Source organism: Balaenoptera borealis, assembly GCF_965194805.1.
Source record: "Balaenoptera borealis genome assembly, chromosome: 1".
Lineage (NCBI taxonomy): Eukaryota > Metazoa > Chordata > Mammalia > Artiodactyla > Balaenopteridae > Balaenoptera > Balaenoptera borealis.
The window spans coordinates 95,012,406-95,033,500 of NC_138860.1; the positions used below are offsets into that span (position 1 = coordinate 95,012,406).

At 44.8% G+C, this 21,095-nt stretch overlaps 1 long non-coding RNA gene across 1 annotated transcript in view; it reads right to left on the bottom strand.

The window, feature by feature from the left end:
• Positions 1-12,542, bottom strand: part of LOC309623641 — a 50,465-nt gene extending 37,923 nt beyond the window's left edge. The window contains exons 1-2 of the long non-coding RNA XR_014241437.1: positions 10,788-12,542; positions 4,781-4,908 (exon numbers count right to left, since the gene is read on the bottom strand). This is a non-coding gene — a long non-coding RNA (uncharacterized lncRNA). The remainder of the gene's footprint in view (positions 1-4,780; positions 4,909-10,787) is intronic.
• Positions 12,543-21,095: the final 8,553 nt, after the last annotated feature.

Here is a 21,095-nt window from a genome sequence, read left to right on the forward strand (position 1 = left end):
TAATGAGAATAAAAACAGAAATAAACAAATGGGACCTAATTAAACTTAAAAGCTTTTGCACAGCAAAGGAAACCATAAACAAGATGAAAAAACAACCCTCAGAATGGGAGAAAATATTTGCAAATGAATCAATGGACACGAATGATTAATCTCCAAAATATACAAACAGCTCATGCAGCTCAATATCAAAAAAACAAACAACCCAATCCAAAAATGGGCAGAAGACCTAAACAGACATTTCTCCAAAGAAGACATACAGATGGCCAAGAGACACATGAAAAGATGCTCAACATCACTAATTATTACAGAAATGCAAATCAAAACTACAGTGAGGTATCACCTCACACCAGTCAGAATGGCCATCACCAAAAAAATCTACAAACAATAAATGCTGGAGAGGGTGTGGAGAAAAGGGAACCCTCTTGCACTGTAGGTGGGAATGTAAATTGATACAGTCACTATGGAGAACAGTATGGAGGTTCCTTAAAAAACTGAAAATAGAATTACCATATGACCCAGCAATCCCACTACTGGGCATATACACAGAGAAAACCATAATTCAAAAGGACACATGCTCCCCAATGTTCATTGCAGCACTGTTTACAATAGCCAGGTCATGGAAGCAACCTAAATGCCCATTGACAGACGAATGGATAAAGAAGATGTGGTACATATATACAATGGAATATTAGCCATAAAAAGGAACACAACTGGGTCATTTGTAGAGACGTGGATGGACCTAGAGACTGTCACACAGAGTGAAGTAAGTCGGAAAGAGAAAAACAAATATATATGAACACATATATGTGGAATCTAGAAAAATGGTACAGATGAACCTGTTTGCAAGGCAGAAATAGAGACACAGACATAGAGAACAAACATATGGACACCAAGGGGGGAAAGGGGAGGTGGGATGAATTGGGAGATTGGGATTGACATATATACACTAATATGTATAAAATAGATAACTAATGAGAACCTGCTGTATAGCACAGAGAACTCCACTTCTCTGTACAGTAGAAACTAACACATTGTAAAACAACTATTCCCCAATAAGTAAATAAATAAATAAATAAATAAGCTACAAGGATATATTGTACAACATGGGGAATATAGGCAATATTTTATAATAACTATAAATGGAGTATAACTTTTAAAATTGTGAATCACTAGAGTGTACACCTGTAACATATAATATTGTACAGCAACTATGCTTCATAAAAAATAAATTAATTTTTTTTAAGTCTCCATCCAGATGAGAATCCTGGGGTTGATTCTGTAATCACTGGACCAGTTTCCTGTAGCCTTTTAAATTCCCAGCAGGGTTTTGCAGAGAGCCATTGTTTTCCCCTTTGTTTCTCTGTTTTTTGGGGGGATTTTTTGGTTGGTTTATTTATTTATTTATTTTAACATCTTACTGGGGTATAATTGCTTTACAATGGTGTGTTATTTTCTGCTTTATAACAAAGTGAATCAGCTATACATATACATATATCTCCATATCTCCTCCCTCTTGCATCTCCCTCCACCCTCCCTATCCCACCCCGCTCCCCCGTTTCTGATATTCACCTCTTTGTAGAGGTACCTCTTCTTTAGCTGCCCATCTGGCTGTTAAGTTGTCCCCAAATGTATCATGATACCAGGATAAAAGGGGATGCCCGATGAGCTGATGCAGGCCTGTAACTGTTGTGTCTCAGACAGGCCCAGCGTCCGGTCAGGGTGGGGCCTTCAGGGCAAGACAGAGGCCAAACTCAGTCCATGTGCTCAAGGAGCTTTCAGTCTGGTGGGACGTGTGGTGACTTTAAAATATGTCCACATATTTTTGCTACCTACAAGTGGAGTGTTGCCATAACTAAAACCTAAAATGTGGGAATGGCTTTGGCACTGGGCCTGCTGAGTGAATGAACAGGTGGATGGATGGATGGATGGATGGATGGATGGATGGATGGATGGATGAAAATAGATAAAAAAGAACATGACATGTTCTAGGAACTGAACTTACTTTGGAATTACTAGAGCTGGGGGTCCATTTTGATTGAAGGTGCAGAAATTTTCCTCATGCAAAAACTATTTATTGCTGGGACTTCCCTGGTGGCCCAGTGGTTAAGAATCCGCCTGCCAATGCCAGGGGCAAGGGTTTGAGCCCTGGTCCAGGAAGATCCCACATGCTGCAGAGCAACTAAGCCCGTGCGCCACAACTACTGAGCCTGTGCTCTAGAGCCCATGAGCCACAACTACTGAAGCCTGCGAGCCTAGAGCCCGTGCTCCACAACAAGAGAAGCCACTGCAATGAGAAGCCAGTGCACCGCAACAAAGAGTAGCCCCCGCTGGCCTCAACTAGAGAAAGCCCACACGCAGCAACGAAGACCCAACGCAGCCAAAAATAAAAATAAATAAATAAATTTATTTTAAAAGAAAACCAACTATTTATTGCCTATTTTGTTCCTGATACTATGCTGCTACCTAAGACTGCAGTGATGGGCCCAACAAACACAGTCCATGAAGCCGGGAAGGTGAGTTGATGCAACCCGGATACACAGGCCCCTCTTTCTTCCTCCTTAACCCTCCTGGTTTCTCAGGGTCTCCACCTCAGCTCCCTCTCTTCCTCTCTCTCTGCATCCACCCCCTTAGCTCTTAATCTGTATTTCCCACCCAGACCCACCTGAGCCCCAGCTCCACTTGTGGCAGGATAAACTGGTCCACAGAGAGAAGCCTTGAAGACCTCAGCTGGGTGACTACCAGGCTTTAGTTATGCTCACTGGGGGGATGCAGGCTGAGAGCCAAGGATGAACACCTCAGTTAATGGGAGAGTTTAGAGGGCTCATCGGGAAAAAGAAAGAGGAGGCAGGAATGAAGAAATATTTATGTTTCCGCTACCTGGTGGGCAATGTCATTACTATACCCTAATTACCCCTGAAATCTTTGGCATATTATCTATTAATCTATATATAATATCTGTTTTTCATGAATACAACATATATTAGGTTAATTGATATATTAATAATACATTAACATATCTACTTATCATTAATAAATATTTATTGAGCACCTCCTATGTGACAGGCAGTTAGTTAATGCACTGTGGAGTGGGCTCTGTTTGGGGGTGAGGGTGGCAGAGTGTGTAATAAGTTACTGAGTGCAGCATCAAGATGGGTGTGGGGCAGTGGTCAAGGCCTTCCATAGGGATACCCCCCATCTGAGTTATACACCCATTCCACAGATATTTATGGAGCACCTCATGTGCCAGAGGGCTGCAGAGTTGGTCAAAGTAGGCAGAAAGTCCTGTCCTCCTGGAGCTTGGCTTCTCAGGACATGTCTGTCTACTGCCCATCTCTCGGTGTCCCACCTCAAATGCAACCTGTCCAATGTTGAACTCATATTCTTACATTCAGCAAACTTGCTTCTTTTGTATTTTTCCTCTCAGTTTATGGTGCCTGCGTTCCATGTCTTAGCAAAGAGCACTCTTATGCACGTAGTTACTTAAAACAGAAACATGGTGTCCTCCCTCACGTTTCCCTGTTATGAACTCATTGACTAAGCCCACCCTGTGCTGCCATAGCCGCACCTATCAGACCGACAGTCGTTGTTGCTTGACATGCTCGCGCTCTCCATTATGAGCTCTATATCACAGCACCTGGCACATAGGAGAAGCTCAGCAAACGTTTACCCAACAGAGGAGGGAAGCAATTGTAATAAAGTCAGCATAGATAGAATTGACTTCCCCAGACCTTGGGAAATATACCATGATTATGGTCCTCCTCTCCTCTCCTCTCCCTCCTGCCTTTCCTAAGGCACTGGTTCTGCTCAGGTAATGACAGCTTTTGACATCTATTTCAGCTGCCATTTGGCCGCATCAAGTCACATCACCCTTGCTGCTCCAAAATCATCACATCCTGGCCTCTCAAAATCCAGTCTGAATTCCTGCCTAGGCCATGCTCACCCTCACTCTGCGGGCCTGGCCTGCAGTTTCCATTCGGCCCACGCTGCTCAGCGTATCTGCGTTTTTCAAGCAGCCTCCGCTGTGATTGCTCACCCCTCCCTCCACCAGGTGTATAGGACACTGTCATTCGAGCACCTGCTCCTCTCACCCTAGCAGTGGGGAACCAGCCTACTCAGATATGTCTCATTCATTCATTCATTTTATACCTTGCCTTGCTCTGCAACGAACAAAGATGTAAGAAAATAGCAAGCATCAACAGGACCGCCACATCCAGTTGTGCAGGGTGTTCACTGCCCAAAAGCACCCACTGAGGCGGAAATCGGGGACTGAAATCCAGTCCATTATATGCTCTCCAAGCCATGCAGCCCAGCACAGGCTACACCTGCCCAGAGAAAGCTTCTTTTTCTAGTGTGCACAAAGTCTTCCATGTGCCACAGTGAGAATTAAAAGTAGAATGAAAGACAAAAGAGCGAAACAAGGCTGAGAACAAAGGGCAGCCAGGTCGTTAAGATGTGAAAGCCCCCAGGGGCAGACATGTTCAAATCCTTGCCCAAGTGTGTCCCCCAGGCAAAAGAGAGCCATAAATATGTCCAAGACATATCCAGGAGCTAAAACAAAGAGAAAGGGTAAACACTGTCACTCCACGGGGAAAGATAAAAAGGATTTTCAAGAACACATGTCACACTGCCTTGTGCTCTGGCTACCATGGCCTCATTTCTAGATGTGCTCTAACTGGAGAGTCTAATCAGGTGAAACAAATGCTTAAGAAGGGAAAGGCAGCACCCTCTCCTTCCCCCAAGTTGAAGAGGCAGCACCACTAGCTCACGTGAATATACTTACACTGGCAAATGCTTGTTCCTGGGCACTGGCCCCGCCGCACCAGCATACCATCCAGGTAAGCCTGGGACTATGGTGTTTTCTTGGATATTTCCCTTTGCACATTCCTGTTTCTGACTCTGATGTGAACTCTGTGGGTGGAGAGAAAAGGAAATGGATTCTGTAAGGCTACAAGACTCTCAAACCTGAAAAATAAAGATCAGTGGCGGACTTCCCTGGTGGCACAGTGGTTAAGAATCCGCCTGCCAATGCAGGGGACACGGGTTCGAGCCCTGGTCCGGGAAGATCCCACATGCAGCGGAGCAACTAAGCCCGTGCGCCACAGCTACTGAGCCTGCGCTCTAGAGCCCGCGAGCCACAACTACTGAAGCCCACACACCTAGAGCCCATGCTCCGCAACAAGAGAAGCAACCGCAGTGAGAAGCCCGCGCACCGCAACGAAGAGTAGCCCCCGCTCACGGCAGCTAGAGAAAGCCTGCACGCAGCAAAGAAGACCCAACGCAGCCAAAAATAAAAAAATAAATAAAAAGATCAGTGGCAATCCCTAGCCTTTCCATGCCTGATCCTACTTACTGGCTTCCCTACATTTGGCAAAACAATTAAAAAGGGCTTTGGCTTTAAGATCTGAGAGTCAATACTGCATCGTGCATCTCACCCTAGCTGACCCACATTTTACTGACACACTGGTAACTCAGAACTACTGAGGAATTTAACTCACCAATGGGACCAAGAAAGAACTGTAACCTCTGCTTACTGGCCCAAGAGTCTCAGATTAAGAATTTTATAAACATTTTGCTTTGCTTAGTATGTGTAATGCCTGGGAAGACTCTTACAGTAAACCAAATGATGGTTCACCTCAAGGCCACATCATATAAGGCCCATTCGCACAAGATTATATTAACAAATGTGATCCACAAAATGGCAAAATCTAACATTAATTCAGCGAGTGTTTCAGGAAGGTGATATAGCCATTCACCTGCCACCCCACTGGGGGATGTGTCTGGCTTCGTGGGTGGGAGCAGGGGATTAGGGAGGGTCACATAGGCCACCTTGCTGGAGCCTGTCCCAGGATCTCTGTCTTGTAACTTCTGGGGGTCTGCAGGCCACCCAGCAGCTCCCACCCGTGTGCTGGCCACCTGCCAGCCCTCAAAACCCCAGAGCCACCTCTAGCTTCAGAAGAGCCTTTTCATTTCTGTCAGGTACTGTCTCAACATCTCTGAGTTTAACTTATAAAATGAGAATAATACTCCCTACCCCATACAATTCTTTTGAGGTTTGTTTTGAGATAATATATGCCAAGCACTTAAAGTACCTGGCACATGAACAGATCCTCAACAAACTATAATCATCATCAATCTTAGGAGAAACAAAGGGATAGACTCTAGGGGTTACTAGTCTATCTCCTCTCCTTGGTGTTCCTTCTCTGGGTTAACTAGCATCACAGAAGCTAAAGCAGAAAGCGGACCTCTTCTTGCGTGCCATACACTGCACCTGGGTTAGGCCTATGTGCTGAACACTTGCAATGAAGACTGCTTTGTATTCACATCACTGTGGGACTAGAGGCTGAACACGGCCTGGAGAAAGGTGCCCAGCTCTTGACCTCGATAAGCTGGTGAGTCTCCTGGAATAGTATACCTTCATCAATAATAAAAGGCTCTTTATACAGATAGGGCATAAAACACATAGCCACTTTTTTTTTAAATCTGCTTCAAAGGACAAGCAGCAACCTTTAGGAAGGTGCAATTTGACAGCAACACAAACAAAAACATTAAAGAAAGAATAATCGTCAGGCTCCTGTCTAAACCCCCATGCTGTGTCACATAGCAGGGAGAGAAACCCAAGCTGTCAGGCTTACGTAGGAGAGGAGAAACAATTCAAGTACCTTGTGCAAAAGGAAACAGAGAATACAGCAGATCAAATGTTCAGGGGGTGATTCTGTTTACTGCCTCTGAAAATTGAGTTAGAAAAGCTTCATTAAGACCTTGGAGGCAGAATGGGCACTCATTTTGCAAGCCTAAACAAAAGCGAAGATTGGAGGAGAAGCCATCCCCCTCGGTGGCTCTTGAGCCCCAGTCCCAAACCAAACCCAAACGTAAACTGTTATTATCACTGGCGAGATAATCCCTGAGTGATTTTGGTCCCCATACTCTGCCCATAATTAGTTTCATAAGAATCAGGGCTCCAGCCAGGGGGAAACATGATAGGCTGAGCATGAGAAAGGCAGACTATCTCCAAGGAGGCTTGGTACAAACCCTGCTGCAACAGTCAGGATTTTCTTTCCATTGCAAGTGGCAGAAACCCACTTCAAAGGAGCATAGGCAGAATAGGAGATTTATTGGCTCCTGTGAAGAGATGGATTCAAGGGCTCAAACTTTGTCTTTAAGGTTCCCTTTACCTTTACATCTCTCAGCTGTGTTTCTCTTTGCACATTGGCTTTATTTTCTCCAGATGATGAGCCTTCCTATGCCCCTGTATGCTGGTGGAGATGGCTGAATAGAGCTCCAGAATTATCAGTAGGGCTTATTAGCCAAGAGGAGGGCACAGCCACTCTCCTCTGGCTTCCATATCAATGCCTGAAGCAGATTCTGATTGGCTGTGCTTGTCAAGTGCCGACCCCTGTGCCAATCCCTGGTGTCAAGGGTGAGCGGTCTATTCTCACTGGCCAGACTGAGGACAGGTACCTCCCTGCGTTGGGGGAGGTGAGGGCAGCCCCACCTGAATCTCATATAATGGAGGAAAGAGTGGTTTTATTTTTAGGAGAAGTGGGAGGATAAGTTGGGCAAGCAAAAACAACACAAGTCCTCTACTTGTGATCAATAGGAGAACTCCATTTTGGGGGCCGGGGTGCAAATTGATACAACTAGATCCTCTCTCTGCTAGAATAAATTCTAGATATTTCCAAAGAGGGCAAATCGATTGGCCTTAAATTGGAATCCAGGTTTCCATGATGAGGACTGAACCCTCTCCTACCCACACCACCTTGGAAGCCCAGGGACCCAGAGTGACTGCAATGTTGGGAGGATGGGCTTCCATGCCACTCAGGGATGGCTTGCTGGTAACCCGGGCATGTCTCTTCCTTACCTCACTAAAAGGCCAAAATAACATAACAGGCCCAGACAGCCTGATTGCCTGACAGGCCCCTCCTCTGCTTTGCTTTACCTTTGGCTTGTAGTGCCCACAGAAGTGCACTCCCAGCTCCTGACACCGCCATAGGCTCACTCTCCCACTTGTGGGTCAAGCAATGTGTTTACTATACAAGTCATACCCTCCTTCCACTCCCTAGCATGGCCCCAGGCACCAAGGATGTACTTAATAAATGTTTATTGAGGCCCCTTTCCAGAAGGTGAAAGTAAATACTTTTGAAAAATGACTTGGTCTCCCTACTGGTAGTTTATCCTTCAGCTGATGAGAGCTCCTTATAAGACCTGGATGGGGTGTTCCAGAAGACACTCGTACAAGTAAAAAGAGACAAATACCCACAGCCCACACACACCTGTTTCCCCCTGAGTTAGAAGCTCTTAAGTACTGACAACTCCTTTCCTACAAAAAAGCATCCCAAACCCAAAGGGAAGACAGCTCATTTATTTGCTGAACAAGACAGGAGGCAGCCCAGCCTAAGAAGATTCTGGCCCTGCAGCATTAGGGAGTAAGCCCAGAGTTCTGGCAGGTATTTCTGACTGCCTCTTGCCTTGATGCCATAATAGAAAATGATCAGCAGGGCTATTTCCTACTGTGTCCTAAAGGTCCATCATGGGCAGTCCTGGATGGGGCCAGAAAAATATTTATACTGCACTGTTATGGGCTGAATCTACCCAAAATTGATATGTTGACGTCCTAAACCCCCATATCTCAGAATGTATGTATTTGGAGACAGGGTCTTTAAAGAAGTAATTAAGTTAAAATGAGGTCATTGAGAGTGGGCTCGAATCCAATATGACTGGTGTCCTTATAATAAGAGGAGGAGATTAGGACACAGAGAACACAAGAGGGAAGATAAGGTGAAGATACAGAGAGAAGGTGGCCATCTATAAACCAAGGAGAGAGGCCTCAGAAGAAATCAGTGCTTAATCCGACACCTAATCTCAGACTTCTGGCCTCCAGAATTATGAGAAAATAAATTTGTTGTTTAAACTACCCAGTCCATGGTATCTTGTTTTGGCGGCCCTAGCAAACTAATACATATGCTTTACAATTTACAAAGCTTTTTTCTCATACCTGAGCTCACTTAATTTTCACAACAATCCAGTTGACTGGAGAGTATTATCCTCATTTTATTGATGAAATACTGAGCCTAAGAAGCTATTAGCCTAAAGTCATACTGCTCATGAGTGGCAGAGCCTTGGCTTAAATCCAGAGTTTCTGACTCCAGACCCCATGTTCTTTCCAACAGACTTGCTCTCTATTTTCAAAGTGCTTGGTGCCATTGTTGTCATATGTTTTTCTGCCCATGAGCCATTTAGAGACGGGTTACAATCAGTCCCCCTTAATCTGGAGAGTGGCTGAGTGATTCACTCCGGTTTACACAATAAATTGGTGGCAGGAATGGTGTTAAAGCAGCTCCTGAAATTCTGGGTCATTGTTAAGTAATGATTTCTTATTTCTCCTGCCCACTCAGCCAAATCCAAAGAGTCAAGAGCTTTGGGGCAGGGTGGCTTTGTTCCCGGATCAGAACGGTAACTGTCTGTACCTCTAACACCTACTTCAGGTGAGCCTGCTGTAGGCAATCCTGGAATTCAGAGGCTGAGCACCTGAGGGCTCCCCGTTGTTTACAGGCCTCAGTGCAAGGGCGGGATTGATTTGGCCCTTAAGGACCTGCTTTCATCAGTCACCACCTACTGGGAGGAGAATTGAACGGGGCTCATCTGGGGTTTGCTTTCAACTGAAAATAGTCATGACTTTTCCTGAGAATATTGATTGAAAAGTTGATATCAAAATAAGCAAAGAAGCCAGACTAGCAAATTCCAGTGGTTTGAGTTCTTTTTCCTTTTGGGGGGTGGGGTAGAAGTGCATGATAGGCGCACACAGCAGGAAACGATATCAGAATACATAAAAGAAAGAGAAAATTGTACCCACAACCCTATCAATCACCCCAATTTTTTCTTTTGGTGTTCCTTTCTATCTTTGTCCATATGCGCATATAATTTTTACAGTTACACTCATGGCAAAGATGAGATTTTATATTTTCATTTAACATCATAATATAAGCATTTTCCCAAGTCACCACATAATCGTCACGATTATATTTTTTAATGGCGCATAGTATCACTTGAAGTGATGGAACCCTCATTTGCACGATCATTCTTTCCTTAGTCATTAGGCTGTTTGCAATTTTTCGCTTCAAATGATGCATTCCTTTGCAGACTGCAGAAAAGCAGCAGATTCTTGATTTAACTGGGAGTCTTCTGGTATCAAACAGTGGCTCCATTTACAGGTGGGTATCCAGGAGTCGCCCCGAGGCCACGGTGATGATGGAGCGGTCAACATGGAGGAAAGCCTGGGTGGGGAGGGCGGGCTGGGAGCCAGCGAGCTAGAGCCGGGCTTGATCATGCCTTTTCCCACCCAGACTTGCCTGCCTCTCAGGGACCCCTGGCAGCTACTCAGCTAGCACTGAGTAGGAAGCAGCCTGTGAACACAGCGGGTAAACGACAGAGGGTCCCATTTCAGCTACTGCAAGAAGCAAAACCAACACGCTACCTGGGGAGGTTCTGTGCCTTCAGCCCTTCCCAGGCCGCTGAGCACTGGGTCTCCTGAGAATAAACACTCAGGACACTTGGGGGACCTAACCGCTAATCCCAGGAGCCTGAGCAGAGGAGAAATGATGTATTTTGCTCATTTCATCAAGTTGCAATCTATCTGAGCCTGATCCTGGCATATTTTCTGCTCCCCTGCAACTCCTGCCTGAGAGGACAGAAGTCCCAGCACAAATGCAGCCGGGGCACAGCCCCTTTGGTCCTGCCCCGGCCAGAAATTCCTTCCAGCTCTTGGCACTCCTCCTCTCAGAGCTTCTTACCTGACCCCTTTGGGAAAAGACCCCAGTCGATGACTTTGGGAAATGGAAACAAGCAGGAAGGCAGAGGACGTTCCCATTGCATTTAAAGTCAGCTCCATTTGGAGGCAATTCATTCAGAACGCAAGCGTACTCATGCAGTCACTGCAGGCCAAGTTAGTTTACTGCCTCCTGGTTACAGCAGTGGTCCCGTCCCCTTAGGACGAGTTGAGTTATGGAGTCCGGTGGCCAGGCAGAATCCTGTGGAATCTTCTCCATCATCCTCTTCACGGCCCATCTCAATGTCACTCAGGACTTGCCTGGACTAGTAATAGAAGAAGCCAACAGTGACAGAGTATTTACTGCTAGGTACTGTGCAAAATGCTTCACATAATATCTCAAATAATCCTCACAACTCTGTGAAGAAAGGAGTATTATTACCCCCATTCTATGGAAGAGAAATTCTACAGATGAGAAAAGGCTCAGAAAGGTCAAGTAACTAACCCCAAGTCACAGAGTAGGTAAGTGGTACTAGCTAAGACTCAGATTCAGGCAGTCTGACTTGAGTGCACAAGCTCCCTGCTAGGGACACCGCCTCCTGCCAGCCTAGCTGCACCACAGTAATAATAAAAATAACTGAACCCTTAGTGAGTGCCAGGCACTTTGCTAAGGCATTTGCTTGCATTCCTTTAACTCTTGAATGAGGAAACAGAATCAGAGAGGTCAATTCACTTCCCCAAAGTCACATTTAGTAAGTGAATATGACAGGGACTATTTTCCTCTAAAATCCAATTTCTCCTTCTTGTAGAATAATAGACTCCCATTATTAGCTGAATATGTGGCCTCCTAGAATCAAGACTATTATTTGCCAGATTTTGTTGAAGCTAGGTGTGTCCCTGTGACTAAATCATGGGTAACAAGATGTAAGCAAAAGTGGTAAGTGCAACTTCCTGGAAATGTCAGCCTTCTCTCCTTTCCTCCTTCCTGCTGGTGGAATGCTGACCTGAGAGCTGGAGCTGGAGGGGTGCCAGCTCGAGCTGTGACATGACCAAGGCCACAAAGAGCAGAGCCACAAGGTAGAAGGAACCTCGGTCCCCATGGCCTCCATGGAACCAAATCAACTCAGCCACCTTGAGGTAACCACCCCTTGACTTTTTTACATGAAAGAGAAACATCCAACTTGGTTAAGCCATTATTTTGGGTTCCCTGTCATTTACAGTCAAACCAAGTCCTAATTAACATAGTGGTGGAGCTGGAACTTAAACCAGTTTGACTCCAAAGGCCAAAATTAACCAATTTGACATGCTGTTTCTACTGTACAACTCTATACCCACATTGGTTCATCTTATTATGATCAGTCTTCCACTCCCTTCATTTGGAGAATCATTCGATAAATATTTACCAAGTGCCAGGCTCTGAGCTAGAGAATAAACCAAGAATATAAATATGGATGATTTGGTCAGTGCCCTCGAGGAGCTGGCAGTCCATCTTGGAAGACATATGGCTAGGTAAATAAATAAAATACAGTGCAACGAGTCCTGTAATAGAGACATGAGCCAAATGCTGTGGGAGCACAAAGAGAGGAATGACTCACTGCCTGAGGGTCAGGGAAGATTTCACCAAAGTACAGCACATGAGCTGCACATGCTAAGTGGCTGCAAGAAAGTGCGAAGTGTCCTTGGTTTTCATACACCAGTACATGTAAACCACTGGCCTCCAATGACCAACCATCTTTTGTCTAGAAATGCAGCCCATTCTCCTTTCTCTGGAATTTTAGACTCGAATTCTTCAGCAGCGGAAACCCTTGTAGCCCCTTGGGAATTCAGACTGTTTTTGTTTGCTGGACCTGCAGCCATGAAGAAAAATGTATGTGGGAATCCTAAGGCCAACCCCCCTCACAACAAGGAAGAAAACGGAAGCAGGAAAAGGAAGGCCCTCAGGAGCAGGGCTGGATAAATAAAGATTCTTCAGCATAGCTGTGAAAGCCAGAATGAGTTCTGTCCGTAATTACTCTGTGCTCAGAAATGGTATTTCCAATGTGACCTTTCTACCTGCAATTCTAACGGTGGAGCTGCTGTCAGTGTTAATAAAGCCCAGACCCGGCTCTCCCTGACTGGAGCCAATTAGAATTACCCGGAGAGGGCAGCCAGGGCAGCCTCACTGCTAATGAGGGCAGCTGATGTGTTGGCATTGGCTCATTCACCCAGTGATGACGGGATGGGAAAGCTCATCCAGCCAAGCGGTCCCCTCTTCCCCCCTCCCACTGCCTCCAGTAACTCTGTTCAACTATTTCTTGAGCACCAGCTTTAAATCAAGGCAATGAGCTCTACTGGGGGAAAGAATATGTCCTGGATAATGAGGCTAAGCAACACTTTTCCTCACTCAGCCTATATTTATTAAGCAAACTGGAGCAGTACCCCCTTATCCGAGGGGGTATGTTCCAAAACCCCCAGTGGATGACTGAAACTGCAGGTAGTACCAAACCCTATATATACTATGCTTTTTTTCCTATACATGCATACCTATGAAAAAGCTTAATTTATGAATTAGCATAGTAAGAGATTAACAATAACTAATAATAAAATAGAGCAATTATAATGATATATTAGAATAAAAGTTATATGAACGTGGTCTCTCCCTCCCTCTCTTTCTCTCAGAATATCTTATGGTACAATTTAATGCCTCTTCCACTTTAACTAAGCACTTATCACACACTGTGGCATTCACTTTTTTTTTTTAACTTTTTATTTTATATTGGGGTATAGCCGATTAACAATGTTGGGATACTTTCAGGTGCACAGAAAAGCGGCTCAGCCATACATATACATGTATCCATTCTCCCCCAAACTCCCCTCCCATCCAGGCTGTGTGGCATTAACTTTTGCAGTTTGAGGTTGGACAGCAAAACTAGCACGAATTTCTTTTCCTTCTTCACAATTTCACGGATAGAAGATTCATTCTTACCGTAGATCTTAGCAACCTCAGCATACGATTTTCTTCTTTCCTTAAGTGGCGAACTTTCACCTTTTCACTTAAAGCGCTTTGCAACTGCTCTTTGGCATAACCGAACTGCCGGCGTCACAACTCTCGCACTTTGGGGCCATGATTAAGTAAAATAAGGGTGACTTGAACACAAGCACTGCGATACTACAACAGTCGTGCTGATAACCGAGATGGCTACTAAGTGACTAATGGGCGGGGTATCCTGGATGAAGGGAAGGGACGATACGCGTCTCCTCCTCACAGGAGGAGGCGGGATGAAGCAGGACACGCGAGACTTCATCACATTACTCAGAACGGCACGCAATTTAAAACTTACGAATTGTTTATTTCTGGAATTTTCCCTTTAATATTTTCAGACACGGCTGACTGCGGGGTAACTGAAACTGCAGAAAGCAAAAGGATAAGGTGGGGACTACTGTACTGTGTGCCAGGAGAGGTGCCAGGGACAATATGTAATAACAACTAAGATACAGAGGCAAATTTACCATGAAGTTAAAGAAGCTTAAGCGTTAGGTCCTCCCATTAGCACAAGTCCAGAAAGGGCTGCTAGCGATGTTGTTCACGTTTTGGTAAACTTTGCAAAAGTGAGCTATTTTAACCACACTTAGTTAAGAATGCTGTCTCTTTCCACTCAGACTCCGTCACATCTCCCTTAGTGTAGGATGACACTGAAGTGGCATTCATGGAATCTGGCTAAGGGCAAGTTAAGTTGGGGATACAACTGGGTTTGCATTTTGTGGGGTGGTTTGCAGTCACTTTTTAAATAAGTTTTTGCTAGCCATCTCAGTGTGGAAATGGCTTCCAGGGATCCTCCTATTGCCCATGGTACCTTCTCATCTGGCATGTGGCACTAAGGAGCAGGGCCAAAGTTCATATCAGATTTGAATGTGTCTTACGGAAACTGGCACTGGAAGTATGTGGGTGGGGAAAGAAACAAGATTTGAATTGCATAGAGCCAAAAGCTAGTCTATGGGAAAGTCTTCCAATTGTCAGATGTGTAACATTCTAAATGCAGGATTCAGTTCTCACAGATACCTAGTCATATGTAGTAGGAATATTCAGTAATACAGTTATGCAATTCTATGCTATACTTTTTTTTCTTTTTTGATGACAATTATGCCAAATAGGACTTATCAAAATATGTTTATAGGGTATAAACTGTAGCAGTCCTACAAACAGCAAGTATGTCTGGTTTTATGCATGTTTTATGCATCCCGATCATCAATAATAAATCTAATTTTTACTATGCTGGAGGAAAGACTTACTTCTCTTTCCTTTCTCTATATAGCAAATATTACAAAACTGTTGTTATATAAAGAGGTGATAAAAGAGTATTCAGACAAAAAATGCAGCGGAAGAAAGTATTACAGCAGTGTGCTAGGCAGTTAATTAATAAAAACATTGTATTATTTTTCTGTATCTTGTGATATTTGTGAAAATTTTCAGCTTTAAAAGTCTTACAATTTATTGTCATTTCTTTTCTCAATCTAAATAAAGATCCACTTTCACACCTAATTTTGTTTTTGTAATTTTGTATTTTTCTTAAAGAGGGCCCTTCAAATTGTCTAAGTTTCAGGCCCCACCTACACCCCTGGAGCATATGGTCATGGTTTACTCCTTGTCATGGTCTCATGGGAAAACTCAACTGCCTCCCCCTGCTCATCATATATGTGATCACTGAATACCAGGTTCTGAGCTAGGGATGGGCACACAGTAGTAGATGAAGCAGATCTTGCACCTTCCTAGGTGTGGAGAGGGAGACACCGATATCAAATAAACTAAATCATACAGTATCCTGCAGGAGAGAATAAGAAGGCAAAACTTCTCATAGGAAATATTTTAGCTGAGACCGAAAGGGTAAGAGTTGGTCAGAAGAAGAATAAAAAAAGAACATGCCAAGCATAAAGAACAGCATGAGTAATTAAAGGCCCTGGGGTGGTAAGGGCTTGGTGCATGACAGGTAGTCAGTAAGTATCAAATTAATTTTTAAAATAAATATTACAATTTGTGCAGGGCCAGGGTGCTATGGGAACATGAAGAGAGGCACTGAACCCTTGCCAAGGGCAGCAGCAGTGAAGGAATGAGGAATAAGCAAAAGTTAGTCAGATTAGAATTGACTTCCTGACTTTCAGGAGAAGAAACAGCATGTGCAAAGGCCCTGGGATTAGAGAGATATCAGAAAGCAGTTCTGTATGGCTAGACCATAGTGAGCTGGATTTAAGGAGGAAAGTTTGGCTGAGGGAAGGTGGAGAGGTAGAACTGGCAAGAAACGAGGCCAGACATGTAAACCAGAGCCAGACCATGAAAAAGCCTCATAAGCCATGGTAAGATGTTTGGACTTTATGTTGGTGAGGTGGTTTTAGGAAAGGAAATGACATGCTCAGATCAGCACGTGAGAAAGATTTGGTTGCCAGGTGGAGAGAAGACTGGATAGGGGCAGAGGCAGGAAGTCCAGGCACGAGGCTGTTAGAGAAATGCAAGAGAAGGTGGTGGCCAGAGGTAGTGGCAGTGGGGATGTGGAGAGGTAGACACATCCCTAGAGGAAGGTCGTGGTACCTGATGCAGTTTAGACGGACAAGGTAAAAGAATCACATCGGGGGCCGGTGCCAGGCTGGTTCCTAGTTCCACTTCCTTTGGGAAGCTAGCCAATCTCATGGGAGACAGGCTTCTTGTTTACAGTGGAGGGTTTCTTTCCAGTAGCAGGACTGCCTGTGTCCTGCTGGTCATCCTGTGCTGCATATCTTCTGTTCACCCCTCGGACCTTGCTCTCTGTTCTCTAACTTCTCACTGGGCTCGGCCAGTGGGAGCTGACAGAAGACTGGAGGGCAGGGGAGAAAGGTCACACTATTTATTCCTGGTGGCCTCCCTGAGAGGAGGACCCAGCCTAGTTATGCCCTTCAGTCTCTCTCGAGACAGCCTTCTCATCTCTACTCTTCCCCTTCCTGGTTTCGGTATTCACTTCCCTCCCCTTCACTTAGGACTTAAGGAGGTTACAGCTCCACTGACCAGCTGCGGAATCACCCCAACATCCCTGTGGTTCCCCCATGCCTCATCCACAACTTGGTAAGTTCTTTTAAATCAGAGCATGCCCCCGCAAGCCCGACAGCCAGTAAGACCAAGACCATGCCCTCAGCCCTTTTCCTGGTGACCAACCAGCATCTTCCTGGGCCCCCTGTCCCAGGCCAAGTCCTGCTCCTGCCCGCAGCCTGGAGTTGGGCTCTGATTCCTGGCTCTGACTTCCCGAGCACTGGGCCCTGCCCCGTTCAGCCCCTGTGGTCTTCCTCCAGCGCTGGGGAGACCTGAGGAGCCAGTTATCAAGTGACCAGTGACCAAGAACCCCCCTGCCTTCCCTGAGAAGGCTGACTACACCTGCCCAATTGTTGCTCTCAGACCCACCATCCTCTAGGCTCCCTGCTGACCTGTAATCTTCTTTATGTCTGTCGGGATGTATGTGTCTATGTCTCCAGTAATTTTGCCTGTTCCCCCCGCCCCCACCTGGGCGCAGGGACAGTGCCCTGTTCGCGCTTTACTCCAGCGCCCAGCCCAGTGCCTGGGACATAGTAGTTACTGGGTAGCTTTTCGTTGACCAACAGACCAACCGACTGGACTCCCGTCATCTGTTGACAGTCTTCCCCCAGATAAGATAGCACCATTGATTAGGCTGCAGGCTTCCCGGCTACATATCTTTTCAGTCTTGCCTCCCACAGAGGTGTCTCTTCAGCATCGTGACTATTTCCAGCAACTCCTCAGTCATACATTTATAGTATTCTTGTGAGACACTCCCTGGGCCCAAGAAATGTCTTCGTTGGCCCTAAGCACTGATAAGTCCACAGGGACTGACTTCACGTGTGGTGTGACTTGTTATATCATAACCTTTCATATTAATTAAATCTCAGGGTTTGTTACAGAACATTTCAAAGTCTGCCTGTGTGTCTCCAACTAAATTATAAGCTCCCAGAGGGCAGAACCCATGTTTTATACCTCTTTAAGGTGGAGTTTAGGTGTAATGTGACTCAGGAAGAGGGATCTAGTGATCAATGTGGACTGTGGGGCTGAGGATGAGAGAGGAGGTTGGAGCCAGACACAGATTTGGGATGCAGCTGCCCAAGGGAGAGCTGATACTGGTGGGAGAAGGTATCACATCGCTTTGAAGAATGACCACCTTCGGGATGTGGGAGGAAATATACAGCGCAACAAAGGAAAAGACAGAATGATAGGGTTGTGGGAGGTCATGGGAATGTTGCTGACTCAAGTCGATGGGGAGGGGATGGGTCACCAGGACCAGAGGAGGCGGGAGTGAGGAGGGGCTGCTCCATATGTCAGCTGAGAAGCTGAAGGTGCCTTCTGGGCCCTCATGGTACAGTAGTGAGGGTGGACCACACTACAAGGAGGCAACGAGTGAGGAAACTAAGGCAGCGAGTGCAATTTCAAGAATTTGAGAAGGGAAGGGAAGAGAGGGCAGTCACAGGAAAGGGCAGCTTGCCACAAAGGAGGCATTCCATAACTATATCTGTTCATAAAAATGTGTAATCAAGGACTTCCCTGGTGGTCCAGTGGTTAAGAATCTGCCTGCCAATGCAGGGGACATGGGTTCCATCCCTCGTCCAGGAGGATCCCACATGTTGCAGAGCCACTAAGCCCATGTGCCACAACTACTGAGCCTGTGCTCTAGAGCCCACGAGCCACAACTACTGAAGCCCACATGCCTGGAGCCCCTGCTCCACAACGAGAAGCCACCGCAATGAGAAGCCCGTGCACTGCGTTGAAGAGTAGCCCCTGCTCGCTGCAACTAGAGAAAGCTGTGCACAGCAACAAAGACCCAATGGAGCCATAACTAAATAAATAAATAAATGGGGGGAAAAAATGAAACTGTAAGTCTCTAAAAAATGAGACTAAGGCTTAACATGACCCAGAACATGTTTTTAAAAATTAAATTAAAAAGTTTAAAAATGTGTAATCATATGTATATTTGTTTTTATAACTATATTTGAATATATAGGAGAGATAGAAACAGATTGTGGGCAGAGGTGGAAGAACCATTCGCAATGGAGTGTTTGAAGATGGAGACAAGCTAGGTCTGAGTAGGAGAGCATGGGATGCAGGTGAGGCCTTAGACTTGGTCAAGAAATGGACATTCTTGGAAGAAAGGAATGACGGCATGCAGGGAGGGTAAAAGAAAAAAAAATGGATATTTTGCAGTGAAAGGACTGCTTCCCTAGCAAGTTTCCCAAAACATGAAACAACTCTGACTCTTTCTTATTTATGCAGAGGCATTTAGATGGATTTCAGAAGCTCTTGAGCCTCTTACAGAATGCAGGATTTCTGTCATTGGATTTAAAATGTCTACCCTAGAACATTATAGCTCTAGCCTGGACAGGGCATTTGAGGGCAAGCTCAGAAAAAGGAGGTAACACTATCAAAGAGTCCAGAAAACCAAAACGCCTCTTTCATTCCAAGCACGGAGGTCAGTAATAAAAAAGCGTTTAATCCACAGCTTGAATGCAAAGGTTAGAAGAAGAAAAAAAAGCAACCCTTAAACTAGATGATGCGCCCTCCTTTTTACAAGCCTGACAAAGCCTGACAAAGCAAGCAGGAGACAAATCCCATTTACAAGGACAGTAAAAGCTCGGACTCCTCTCTGACCCAAGCCCTCTCCATGCATCATAAATATTTCCATAGTCATAAATATCATTGATGAGAAGGCAGAAGGCTCTTAATAGGCTCCAACTTATTTCATGGTGGAGGAAGCTAGGAAAAATGCACTGAATAAGAAGAAGACAGGGTGAGAGATCTCCTGGGAGGAAATTAAAATAGAATCTTCTACTAGAATGATGCTCTATCTATGTGCTGACTTAAGCCAGGAAAGAACTAGCTGAAGACTCATTGTGAGAAGCATTTTCTCCCATTGGCCCAGGGCCTTTTCTATTTCAGAAATGCCAATTCCCTTCAAGCTGAGTTTTGTGGTGGTTGATTTCGTTGATGATTAGCCACCATAAGGAAAGAAGGGAGCTAACTAGCATTTATTAAAAATTCATAGAGCAGAAGCAAGAAGAACTACAACCCTGCAGCCTATGGAACAAAAACCACATTCACAGAAAGATAGACAAAATGAAAAGGCAGAGGGCTATGGACCAGATCAAGGAACAAGATAAAACCCCAGAAAAACAACTAAATGAAGTGGAGATAGGCAACCTTCCAGAAAAAGAATTCAGAATAATGATAGTGAAGATGATCCAGGACCTCGGAAAAAGAATGGAGACAAAGATCGAGAAGATGCAAGAAATGTTTAACAAAGATCTGGAAGAATTAAAGAACAAACCAACAGAGATGAACAACACAATAACTGAAATGAAAAATACACTAGAAGGAATCAATAGCAGAATAACTGAGGCAGAAGAACAGATAAGTGACCTGGAAGACAGAATGGTGGAATTCACTGCTGTGGAACAGAATAAAGAAAAAAGAATGAAAAGAAATGAAGACAGCCTAAGAGACCTCTGGGACAACATTAAACGCAACAACATTCGCATTATAGGGGTCGCAGAAGGAGAAGAGAGAGAAAGGACCCGAGAAAATATTTGAAGAGATTATAGTCGAAAACTTCCCTGACGTGGGAAAGGAAATAGCCACCCAAGTCCACGAAGCGCAGAGAGTCCCATACAGTATAAACCCAAGGAGAAATGCGCTGAGACACATAGTAATCAAATTGGCAAAAATTAAAGAAAAATTATTGAAAGCAGCAAGGGAAAAATGACAAATTACATACAAGGGAACTCCCATAAGGTTAACAGCTGATTTCTCAGCAGAAACTCTACAAGCCAGAAGGGAGTGGCATGATATACTTAAAGTGATGAAAGGGAAGAACCTACAACCAAGATTACTCTACCCGGCAAGGATCTCATTTAGATTTGATGGAGAAATCAAAAGCTTTACAGACAAGCGAAAGGTAAGAGAATTCAGCACCACCAAACCAGCTCTACAACAAATGCTAAAGGAACTTCTCTAAGTGGGAAACACAAGAGAAGAAAAGGACCTACAAAAAAAAACCCATAATGATTAAGAAAATGGTAATAGGAACATACATATCAATAATTACCTTAAACGTGAATGGATTAAATGCTCCAACCAAAAGACACAGGCTCGCTAAATGGATACAAAAACAAGACCCATATATATGCTGTCTACAAGAGACCCACTTCAGACCTAGGGACACATACAGACTGAAAGTGAGGGGATGGAAAAAGATATTCCATGCAAATGGAAATCAAAAGAAAGCTGGAGTAGCAATACTCATATCAGATAAAATAGACTTTAAAATAAAGAATGTTA